The following is a 12,786-nucleotide window of genomic DNA, read 5'->3' as shown; positions in this document are numbered from 1 at the left end:
CAAGCGATTACTATCACTAGCCACCGTTTTATACCATATTCCGCCGTGCTCACAACGATCGAGGTGACTTAAATTGGTAGTTTAAAATGATATTTAAAAAGGCCGACAAACGGTGAAAATTATTTAGATATCGGTGACCGCCACCGGGATGTTTTCTAGCCATTGCGAGCATTAGCTAGCCGAAGGAAACAACATGGCAGCGTGTGCATGAATGCGACAGGAGTCGACTCCACTCTCCTTTTTGAGGGAAAGAACAGGTTTTGAGAAAGAAAAACTTGGCTCGTACTCTATTCTCTTCCTAGATGTTTTTGCACTTTCCTAAAAAAGGGGGATTGGAGTTAACTTTTGTCGCATTCATGTAAACGCGGCTTATGTAAGGGTCAATGGTTCAGCATGAGGTGCGTTGGATGGTGGGAGGATATGCACCTCTCCATCGCGGTGATGCTTTGGGCAGCAAGGGTGGCTGGAAACAGGCAGCTAGCTATACGTGGGCACCGGATTGTCGGAAAACGCAGGCCGCCGCTGGGGTGACTGACCCCACCGTGTGGCGGACAGTCGACGGCTCGTCAGAAGGCCAGGAAAGTTACCTTTGTGCATGCCAACCGATAAGCTCCCCTCGACCCGACGCTGTCCCTTCAGGAAACCGCCGGCGACAGCGCGTGTCGTCCCGTTCAGCGAAGATTGGGAGATTGCTCGACAGTTACCCTTGATGCTTACCGTAATGTCCTAAACGTGGGAATCACGAAGAGTTTTAACTGAATGTGCAGTAAGGAGGCGACGGATTGACCCGTGGAGAGAGGGACACCGGGGTGTGCTTCTTTTTTTTTAAGTTGAGAGATGGTGTCGTGTGCACTATCAAAGTTGTTGGGCGGTGCGCTTGATTCGGCAAACCAGTCACTTTTGCGGGATTGCTCTGTGCGTCGCATGTTTTAACTAATTTGATGTTTTTTATATTTTGTGTTTTGGGGAAGGGTTACTAATACTGCCTAAAGTTAAATGGTCTTGCATGCAGCAAGCGGCCAATCGTGTGGAGGCTTGCTGCTATTGGATGCTTCATGAATGTGAGATGGACTGCCGAGGTTTGAAACCAAGTCCGGCAGCCCAACCCATCCTTCTGGGCTAGGCTTAGATGCCATGCACCTTCGGCTGCGATGAGGAGGAAACAGCTTCCTTTCAGCCAGTTCCTCCTAATTATCACTGTTTAATATGCTCTGTAAATCTCCCGTATACAGGGTGTCCCATCTAAGACTTTACAAATGAAAAAAAGAGACTTTTTGAGTTAGAAGCGCGAAATATTCGGCTTAGCTTTGTCAGCGGTGTAGTACATCAAAATACAGCTAAAACGTGCTAACTAGCAGGCTGGTTAACCAATACTGAATAGTTAACTTCTAGGTATTACTTTAAGGCTGCTTAATTTTGAGCGGCGCGTAACCCAACGCAAGTCATATCCATATCAGTTTTTATAATTTCGAAAACGCGGTTACCCTCCAAGCTGTGGCCCAACAAATTTTTGCTATTTCGACGAGTCACGTGCACTGGAGAGGTTGCTTTGCTTGCAGGCTTCTTGAAAGCGCATGTAAGCCAGAACTTGTTCGGCCACAGCGCTGAGGGTAATCGCGTTTTCGAAGTGCTAAGCAATGCAGTAGTGAAGGACGCTGCGATGTGGTGCGCCAAGCAAGGCAGCAGTGAAGAATGCTGCGATGTGGCGTGTCATGCAACGCAGCAGTTAAGGATGCTGTGATGTGGTGTGCGAAGCATTGCAGCTGTGTAGTACGCTGCGATGCGGTGTGCCAAGCATTGCAGCTGTGAAGGACGCTGCGATGTGGTGTGCCAAGCAAGGCAGCAGTGAAGGATGCTGCGATGTGGCGTGCCATGCAACGCAGCAGTTAAGGATGCTGCGATGTGGTGTGCGAGGCATTGCAGCTGTGAAGACGCTGCGATGCGGTGTGCCAAGCATTGCAGCTGTGAAGGACGCTGCGATGTGGTGTGCCAAGCAAGGCAGCAGTGAAAGATGCTGCGATGTGGCGTGCCATGCAACGCAGCAGTTAAGGATGCTGCGAATTGGTGTGCGAAGCATTGTAGCTGTGAAGTACGCTGCGATGCGGTGTGCCATGCAACGCAGCAGTTAAGGACGCTGCGATGTGGTGTGCCAAGCAAGGCAGCAGTGAAGGATGCTGCGATGTGGCGTGCCATGCAGCGGAGGAGTTAAGGATGATGCGATGTGGCGTGCGAGGCATTGCAGCTGTGAAAGACGCTGCGATGCGGTGTGCCAAGCATTGCAGCTGTGAAGGACGCTGCGATGTGGTGTGCCAAGCAAGGCAGCAGTGAGGGATGCTGCGATGTGGCGTGCCATGCAGCGCAGCAGTTAAGGATGCTGCGATGTGGTGTGCGAAGCATTGCAGCTATGAAGTACGCTGCGATACGGTTTGCCAAGCATTGCAGCTGTGAAGGACGCTGCGATGTGGTGTGCCAAGCAAGGCAGCAGTGAAGGATGCTGCGATGTGGCGTGCCATGCAACGGAGGAGTTAAGGATGCTGCGATGTGGTGTGCGAGGCATTGCAGCTGTGAAGGACGCTGCGATGCGGTGTGCCAAGCATTGCAGCTGTGAAGGACGCTGCGATGTGGTGTGCCAAGCAAGGCAGCAGTGAAGGATGCTGCGCTGTGGCGTGCCATGCAACGCAGCAGTTAAGGATGCTGCGAATTGGTGTGCGAAGCATTGCAGCTGTGAAGTACGCTGCGGTACGGTGTGCCAAGCATTGCAGGTGTGAAGGACGCTGCGATGTTGTGTGCCAAGCAAGGCAGCAGTGAAGGATGCTGCGATGTGGCGTGCCATGCAACGGAGGAGTTAAGGATGCTGCGATGTGGTGTGCAAGGCATTGCAGCTGTGAAGTACGCGGTTATGCGGTGTGCCAAGCATTGCAGCTGTGAAGTACGCTGCGATGCGGTGTGCCAAGCATTGCAGCTGTGAAGGGCACTGCGATGTGGTGCGCCAAGCAATGCAGCAGTGAACGACGCTGCGATGTGGCTTGCCATGCAACGGAGGAGTAAAGGATGCTGCGATGTGGCGTGCCATGCAACGAAGGAGTTAAGGATGCTGCGATGTGGTGTGCAAGGCATTGCAGCTGTGAAGGACGCTGCGATGTGGTGTGCCAAGCAATGCAGCAGTGAAGGACGTTGCGATATGGCGTGCCATGAAACGGAGGAGTTAAGGATGCTGCGATGTGGTGTGCGAGGCATGGCAGCTGTGAAGGATGCTGCGATGTGGTGTGCGAGGCATTGCAGCTGTGAAGGACGCAGCGATGTGGTGTGCCAAGGATTGAAGTTGTGAAGGGTGCTGTGATGTGGTGCGTCAAACATTGCAGCTGTGAATGGCGTTGCGATGGGGTGTGCCAAGCAATGCAGCAGTGAAGGACGCTGCTATGTTGGGTGCCAAACAATGCAGTAGTGAATGATGAGCAAGAGAAACAACTGAACATGGGCGGAAGAAATGCAACAATATATACTTGGGTGCTCAGAGCGTTTCATCTTTGGTGCATTTCTTGCGACCATGTGGAGATCTTTAAACAAACCATAGGCAGCTAGAGTCCCACCACAGGCAGCTCTACCCCGCCGTAGCCCCTGCTACGGCGGGCTTTATAGCTGCAGTTTGCTCTGCCTGAGAAATATAAACTTTTTAAATTTAATATACTTTCAAATGATATAGTGCCAAGTCAATAATAGAAGCAGTAGGCTCCAGTGAAACCGTTAACGCCTTCTTGCGGATAACAAAGAAAGCAAACATAAGGACAGGAGAAGCAGGCACAACGAACGCTGGCAATCAACAACGTTTGTTTGAAAAACACGCAATCTTTTTATAGGTTCTACATGAAAGCAAGTGATGTATATGCGACAGATGCTGTAAAAACCAAACTTAAGAAGACTTTTAACTGATCTTGGAATGCTCATAAAATTCCTCCACGCAGACGTTATAACACAGTGCAGCCTGCAAGCAAACGTTGCTAAAGTCGGCGCTTTCTGTGTGCGCTTATCGCGTCTTGATGCTTGCTTTCTCCGCTGTTAACTTCAAGGTGGAAAACGAACAGGCCTGATCTTATGACATTAACTCTTTAACGCCGAACGTACGCGCACGCCTATGGTCCTCACTTAGAAGCTGAAAATACATTAAGCGGAATCGCCGTACCAACTTTCTGGTCAGAGACTCACGGTTCAACTATACAGTAGTGATATCAAAGAAAAAATAAGGAACAGTCCATATCGGCAAACCGGATACGAGACAGATTGAAACCACCAGTCTTGCTTAAATGAAAGGAGAACAGCTGTTTTGCTCATCGAGAGCAAAACAGCTGTATGCCTTAACATAGAAGGGCGGCTGTCGCCATTCGTGACACTGACACGCGGTCGTACTGTCCCAGTCCCGACGTTTCAGTAAATACCCCATTCTCGAGCGCTGCAAAAGAGTCGAATGCACGACGAGCAGTTAGCGCTTATCTCAGTTCGTTCAACTCTTTCAACTACGTTGATTGCATTTTTGAAGAACGTGTTGTCAAATAAGTGCCTTTCTTCCTCTCTTTATAATTGTACTTTTGCGAACTTACCGTCACAGTTCTGATACTTCAGTATGTATGCCGATAAGCTAAACTACAAGGGCCGTGGCCTCACTGTTCCATAGAGAACAAAGCCATTCGATTGCTGCTTAAGTCCCTTTAGTCAAATGGCTTAAACGGTTGCCTATGGACTTCATGCACATCACTGTTTAAGTGCTTTATACGTGTTTTTTATGTGTTTTCTTTCCTCTCTCATCATGCCGTGCATTCGTATTTTAGTGCGCTCTCCGCTTCTTTACTTCCTCGACTTCTTTCTTAATTCGGCAAAACACTTAATTCGGTAGAAACGCCTTTGGCCATAGTGGTATTGAGTAACGAAGGTGAGGAAGAGGCGTATGCAAAGGCGCTAGGAAATGACTTACGGATTTGCAATAGCGGCCGTAGCTTTCCACGCGAAATGTAATAGAATCAAGACAGAATGGGGGTCAGGAAACTTGTCACTATCTCCGATGCTAGCCACAGAATTTTGAGAAGACGTGTTCTGATGACTGTATGACGAGTTAGGCCTACGATTACAGAAGAGTGGTTAGTTACCTCATGTTGCCTGATCGCGTAGGGCTGCTGAATAGTCATAGCGAGAAATTGTAGCGCATGTTTAAACACCAAGAAAGGTAAAGCACAGGAACGGGAGTAAAATTGATGTGAAGAAAACTAATACTGCGTCCAGCAGTCTGGGAACAGAGCGCTTTGCTGTGGCAGGTGAAGCGTTAGGAGTAAAAAAGAGTTGTCTCTACCATGGCCATGCCGTGACAGCCAGTCAGTGTGGATACAGGAATGCAAAGGTTAGAGTAAACTGCATCGGCAGACGCTTTCAGGTGAAGTATAGCGCCTTGGTAATATGCGTCGAGAGTAAAGAATGTAACCGCTGATGTGTAAAGAGCTCGCCTCTTAATAATCATCACCAGCCTAGCTATGCTTACTGCGAGGCAAAAGCCTCTCCTCAAGAACCGTCCTAGTGTACGGCAGAAAGTAAGGTGGGTGGTTGGGAATAATAAATCTGGGAGGTTAAAGTGAGTGCATCTGGAGTAGGCAGAGACTAACTGGAGGTAAAACGGGGAGGTAACTGTCGTGTACTGGGCGTTGTTCGGCTGACAACGGTGATAATGGTCGGAAAAAAGCTGATTCTGCCGGTGATGACGGTGATGCTTTAGAAACAATAGGCATGGCAAAGGCAGGAGCTCTTAACTCCCTCTTGTTTTTGGTTACGGTGATGGAAGTCAACAGAGCTATTAACCTTTTAAGCCCAGCGTTACTAAGGAGCAGCAGATGAGATATTTTCTCTCACATACTACTCCGGGTTTGATACATTTGTTGCCATATTCTGTAAGACAAGGCTGTATGAACCTAATAACTGAATTATACAGACGGCCGCTCTTGCTTTATGTCGTAAAGACACACTGGGCGATGCCGGTTGACTAGCCGTTGCATGTTGACGAAAAATGTGTTATTCTTTATTGTTTTACCAAAATTTTAATCAAATAATTTCATTAATATTTTTATTGTTCGTTTAATTATAGAGGTATTACAAGTAATTCGCCGTTTTTATTAATTACTACGAGTAACCAGCGAAACTAATTGTGTTATTTCTATCTTTCATTTTATCACCTATCATTTTATTCAGTAATTAGGTCATTTAAACTTTCCATGAAATTATTATTAATCATTAAAAACCATAATTACACTCTTGCTGAATGATCGGCAGTTTTTGAGGACACGCTCTGTGCACTGCCCGTAATGACACATTCTGTTAAGGCACTCATGAGGCAAGAAATGTTCGCATTAAAAATTTCTGGCGGCCAGAAGCACGTGCCACAGCACTGCTCTTTAATATTGCCTTTGACTCTCATTTGTTAGCCTGTGCAATCTCTAGCAATTTTACCTGCACCTTCGCTGGGAAGGCACGGCACAATCGCCTTATTCACTGACACTCCTATCTCAGTATACCGAGTGGATACTATATTATTTTCAATCTTTCACGTACACAGTGCACGCCTTGCTGTACATTGCACCTGCATAGATGCATAGACAGCACCGACGTACCTCCCTAGCATGATAGGCCGCTTCGGCGGGTTTAAAATCCCGCGCCACAAGAAAGTAACGCATGCTGACTTGTTTTGACACGTAGCCCTAGTGTCCTAACGAGCTTCAAATAGTCCCTCATTCTTTCTGCAACTCGAACCTCAATATAAATATGGACCGCGACGTCCTAGAACTTGTGTTCAGTATTCAGCAGAGGCCTCTCATTCGAAGAGACGGCTGCGTTTCACTATTCTCTAAATGGGACCCATGTCTCTGTTCCTGGTTCTTCTGTTATTGAGTAAGAGCTCAAAAAGAATCAAAGAAAGCTTTTTTTAAGGAAAACAGTGATGCTTTGAGACCATTTTCTTGTACAGTAATCCTGTTTACCTGTTCTCGCTTCTATAAAATATGCTGGTTGTCTGTGGGGCAAGTATTGGGCAACCAGGAAATTAAATTTTTGTCTTACAAGTGGTGCCCCGCAGAAGCCATGCTGAATATTCCTTTCTCAGCACGTGGGTTATTGAAAAAGAAAAAAAATAATTGTCGCATTCTACATATATTTCAAGTTATAGCAGCAGCACTGGCTGTGAGAAGTACTGAGCTTTCGCGGCAGCCTCTGTGCCAGCCCCAGTGGAGTTATCGCGGCATAAATTTACCTTGGGCTGAAAGAGTATCATTCATTCATTTATTCAATTAAGTTCGGGTTGAAATGAAATTTAACTTAACCTTTCCTCAGGACCTGCACACTGTTCTAGAGTGGAGCCAATATGTGCCGTTGTGTTTTCTGAATCAGGATTTATGAATAATACGGAAGCTAATCTCAACAAGTTCTCATTCTCTTATGAAAAGAACAAGGTTCAAAGCCCGCTGCGCGCTTGAGCACAGCAATTTCTTTCTCTTGCAGCCGACTCCTCAGTCCAAGGAGGTCATTTCTGGAACATTTGCGAAGCAGACGTTAGACATTTACTATAATTTTCCTTAGTTATCAAGAGTTTCCTGTACGAGGCCGAGCCTGGCGAGCTCCGCACGTTGCTTTCGAAACCAGAAATTAGGATTATTCACTTAAGTGGTTCTTCCGCCGAGCCACTTCACTACTACGCTGGCGATGTCGTTTGCTTTTACGCGTGATTCAGTTTCTGAGCGCAAGTGTATTTTAATGCGCTAGATTACTCTATCACTTGCTCAAAATCTGCACGTCTGGTGCAGTGTGCCGACGATACACTACAGAAGGGCTCGGCCAAGTACGCGCCTACATTTGCCCTCCTCTCGTCTTCAACATCTAGAAGAGTCCACCCACCATCAAACAACCCATCTGCATCCACCACAACCCACCCACGTTCTCCCTCCAAAAGGCCTCCGCCAACTTGCAGCATCGAGGAGCCTCTGCACACCCGCCATACCGAACCTGCACGCATCACCAACCACTTACCATTTCGGAATGCCTTACCCGCCACCCACCCTCCAGACGACCTTACTCGCAAGAAGCGTACGCTGTCCTGGAACGTAAAAGCAACTGCGAGGTACACAAATCAAAGCTTCAACGGAAAGGTGGTCATTGTAGCAGTGAAATGTAGAACGAATTCTGCTGACGCCGATTTGTCGCATCTCCTGGTATCATCGTCTGTGCAATTCCTTTCAATCCCGGATTAAAGGTTCACCGTTGGAGAAACTAGCACCGCTACAGGCCATGGCGCTCCAGGGAAGACACGTGAAGTACCATTTCCCGTAAAAGAACGTTATTGATGCTTTGGCATTAGGAGGGTCAGTGCAAGCGGAAATGGCGAGCGCTGTATGTTAGGAGCCAGTGGAAAGTGGCAACCTGCCTATTAGGCTACAAACGAACCTGGTAAACAACCAACACGAACGTACTTTATAACTAACCTTATTATGCCAGCTCGGATATAACAGAATTTCGTGTGTTATGTCGGATATAACGAACCTAAGTATGCGGCCTCGGACACAACAAACTTTCGTGTTTTCACCTTAATGTGTTGGTCTTAAATACACCAAACCTAAGTGTACCACCTCCCATATAATTAAGTGCAGTGTGTTAACATCCTATACAACGCTCGTCTGGCTGCTTACGCATTCAAACTAACCACCGAGGGTCGCCTAAATGTTCTTCCTTATTTTCAGCACGAGTGCCCATCCGAAGAGAAATGCGTGGTCCTGACTTGCCCCCAGAAGCCGTGCGGTGGCAAACGTTGTGAGTACGCAGGCAAAATACTGCTTTCTTGAAGATTGTACCGGACAACCAAGGGGAGTTTTTGGGAAACGTACTCACTAAACGTTGCGCGCATATATTTGAAAACTGTTAATTCGCCCCCACTTGTTATATTTCTCGAACTCTTGCTCTCAACGGTACCAAAACAGAGCGCCCTGCCTCTAAACCCCATTGCTGTATACGCTCAGGTAAAATAACAGTACCACGAAGTGCAAGGTAACCGACAAATTTACTATTACGAAATACGGTGTACACGTAGAGAGACGCTTCTGTATACCCTCGAAGCAGCCAAGTAGTCCAAATATAGGACCACTGCGAAGGACTCGTGAACAGGGTATACGATCGCAAAGTTCGGAAGCGCTATGGTGATTAACCAGCATTTCTCGTCAAGAAGGTCCTATTCGAAACAATGACGTCATTTCAAGAAAAATTCAAAATAAGATAGCATTGCTGATGAGCGACGCAGTCACGGGAAATTCCGAGGCAGTTATGAGGGACCTTGAGAAAAGCTGGCGCGGTGCTGGTACTTAATTTATTCTCATTACGACGTACAAGTTACCGGTGTTATAAATAACAGCGCAGTATGCCTCTCATGCGGCGACACTAAATCAACAATAAATGCTCAAGTGGCCATAGAGCTAAGGGAATTCACGCTACTTTATCCGAACAGGGGGGGGGGGGGGGGCGAAAAGGCAGAAAAGGGTAATGCAGTCTAATATTTCAACACGATTGCCCTGATCATTACCAAAACCCCCCACAGGTCGAAAGCGAAGGCCAGGTCTCCAAGGCAGCGGCTGAAATTTGTGCACTGCGTTCTTCTCGTTCGTAAAGTGGGGCAATTCCGTGATTTTCAATACCAGACTCTGATACCAACTTCTCTGAAGGTGCGCAATAAACAAATATGTGTTTCTCAATGTACACGGATAGGCCAAAAGTGGCGATTCCGCGAGTTGTTCAGTGGAAAAATATCTCGCATAATTTTTGGCCAGGGCGACATTTAAAACCTCTCCTAGGTGCTCTTCAGAGCAAACCATACGGAGCGAATCCCAGCTTTTCAAGTCCGTCCACTGTACAGCGCACTTTAGACAATGGGCTATCGTGTACCATAAGCGTCTTTCCCGCCATCATTATGGTACAACATATCATCTGGCAGCTTCAAAATACATATATTTATTTAGAAACTGACATAACACTGATGGTTTCGCATTTCCAAATATTGATACACGGTCGGAGTGAATGTACGACACAGATTTTTTTTTATATGAAGTATACCAGGATGTACACGACTATATAGGAAGCCAGTTTTGTTTTTCCAATGTTTTCTTGTTTTTAAAGGCCTCGGCTATATCGTGACACTAATTTGTTTACTGTTTTCAGGTCATCTGACGGACAGCGCCAAGTAGTCCAGCAGTGTGCTAAGTAAAAAAAAGATTTTTGTCATGAGCGCGATGAAGACCAGCAATTTTATTCATGCTATATCTGAAGCTGGCAAGATTTGAAAATTCTTGCTTACTTCTGTAACAAATAAATATTGTCGATGAAAATCCCAAATGTTTTCTCGTTGTGATCAAGTGTTCAAAATTTCGGTCAAAATACAACTGAGAGCGCTGCAGTTTTTAGCGAAACAGCGCGGTTCTGAGATTTTTTTCATGTTTTTCGGGATTTTTTTTAGATGCCTGAAAAAAGAACCATGCAAGCGGTATTCTTTTAGAAGAACTGAAACGACTGTTTCTGGACCCACTCGACAAAGTTGGACCTAAATTAATATTACCAATTCTGCTTATCTAATCCTAGGAAACTACCTAGCTAGGCTGAATTAAAAAAAAAAAAGTGGTCTGAGTTTTGCTGCACGACGGCAAATAATATAATGGTTGTTTAATCCAATTGCGCTGGGCCATTTTTTTATAGCTCAGGGGCTGTATATTTATGTAGGCGAAATAGGGAAACATAACTTGGCGGTGCGATGTTAGCACACGATGAAGAATTTGAGAAAAATCAGCGCAGAAAACGGACGAGTAAAAAAGATGTCAAAGACAAGCGCTGTCTCACAACTGAATCTATATTAGGAATGGTACAGAATACATAGGAAGAAAAACAAAAAGGGGTAAAAAATTAATGAAATACAAGGTTAGAAAAGGCAGTCAATATAAAGAGCCAAACATGTGCCAGCATTGCTGATGACTTAACAACTGGTTTCAGGTGCCAATTGATGTGTCACTTCCACTGCTATCACCACGTTTGAAGATATGGAAGGCTTCGATAATTTCCCTGCTTCGCTGGGTACGCGCTCGCTTTACCAAGCACAAGTCTTTTCAATAAGAGGTTGGCACTTATATTTTGTAGAATGTCTTGGTAATTTTTTTAGCGCAGTTGGCTTCAAAGAATTCCAATGCTCGGACAAACGAACATTTAAACAGCGGCCAGTTTGCCCGACATAGAATTTCTCAAAGGGGGAACACAGCGCTTGGGCTATTCAGAATGAATGTTTACCAACTTGTTGAGTTATCTGTGTCTGTAGAATTTTCCGCAAGAGAGGGGAATTTTACAGACGATCTGCATTCGACACGGTACAAACCTCGATTTGTGATTGACGTAGCATCGCTGTGCACTCTTTACAGCTTCTGCTTTCTTATGAACCAACCACGCAAACCAGCTAACTTTAAAAAAACAGGCATGACAGTTCCCACAACGTAATGAATAGCGACATTGCGTAATTCATGCGTGAAACGATGTGCGTACGGAAGAACTATAGGCTTGTTGATGCTGGGCAACAATGTTTGCTTGGCGCCTTTACCTTTTACCCAAGGTATAAACAACAATGGACAATCTGGCCACTTGTTCAAGGAAGCTTGCAACTCATTCTGTGTTAACAAGTTTTAAGAAGGGTTGAAAAGAAACAAGATGTGTCTATAGTATTTTTTTACTACTTTATAATGTCCGGAGTTTAAATGAAGTAAAGGTTCCTTGGGCCGAGGGTGATAGCCCTCACAAACATGCTTGTTGTCGAGTGAGATCACGGGATGAAGCACAATACTTTTTTTGCGAAAACACAATGACCACATTTTCACAATACACATGAAACTGATGCAGTAGAGAAAAAAAAAGTAGGTTGGAGCTGTATAATAAATTTTGCACCATAACTGGTTCGAACTCACCCCAACAATACGGAGCTTGAATTGTCACATGTCATAAAGAAATGACGTGTCGAATGAAAAAGATGCCCCGTTTAAAAATTCCCTTCCCGCAGGATGGGGCACGGAGCCTCCACTTTGCCAGGCTGCTTTTGCCGAAGCTCGCCTTGCCTTGTCCGTGAAAAAGAAAGCAAATACTTGATAATGCGCACCAAATAATGAGTTTCTCGAGAATATTAGTGCCCTTTCAGATATCTGATATATGCGTAAAAGTCAGGCTTCAAATGCAAATACCAATATTCAATGTTCAGTATTCAATTCTATCAAATGTCTTCAAATATTCGCTTGCGCCTATTGTGAGTTAGCTCTCAACGTCTGTAGGCTCTTGTTGCCGTTCTTCGAAAAACATTACGCCCTTAAGTAACCCCCCGCATCCGTCCTCAGCCTCATTGCCCTGCACTTAACCCCACATTATTTTATTCTCCGGGTTGCCGCGTGATACATTGGCCCAAGGTCTAGTTACAAAAACATGGCAAACCAACTATCCACCATTACAGTATTGTTTACGATAATTCTTTTCTTGGCAGCGTTGCCAGTATTTTAAGAAAAATCAAATAAAACGACCTATTCGCGTCGATCTTTCCTGAGTGTTGCAGTTTTCTCTCCCGGCTCGGCACAGATTGACAAACAAAGAATTAAGCGGAACGAGGATGCGACAGGACAAATATTGGGCACATAAGGGCTCTCCGTGTTTTTCTGTGTTGCGTCGTTTCTTTGACTGACTCGCATTGATGCGCCGCACTGTGAT

This window comes from Amblyomma americanum, chromosome 7, assembly GCF_052857255.1.
Source record: "Amblyomma americanum isolate KBUSLIRL-KWMA chromosome 7, ASM5285725v1, whole genome shotgun sequence".
NCBI classification, from domain to species: domain Eukaryota; kingdom Metazoa; phylum Arthropoda; class Arachnida; order Ixodida; family Ixodidae; genus Amblyomma; species Amblyomma americanum.
This window is presented reverse-complemented; position numbering follows the sequence as displayed.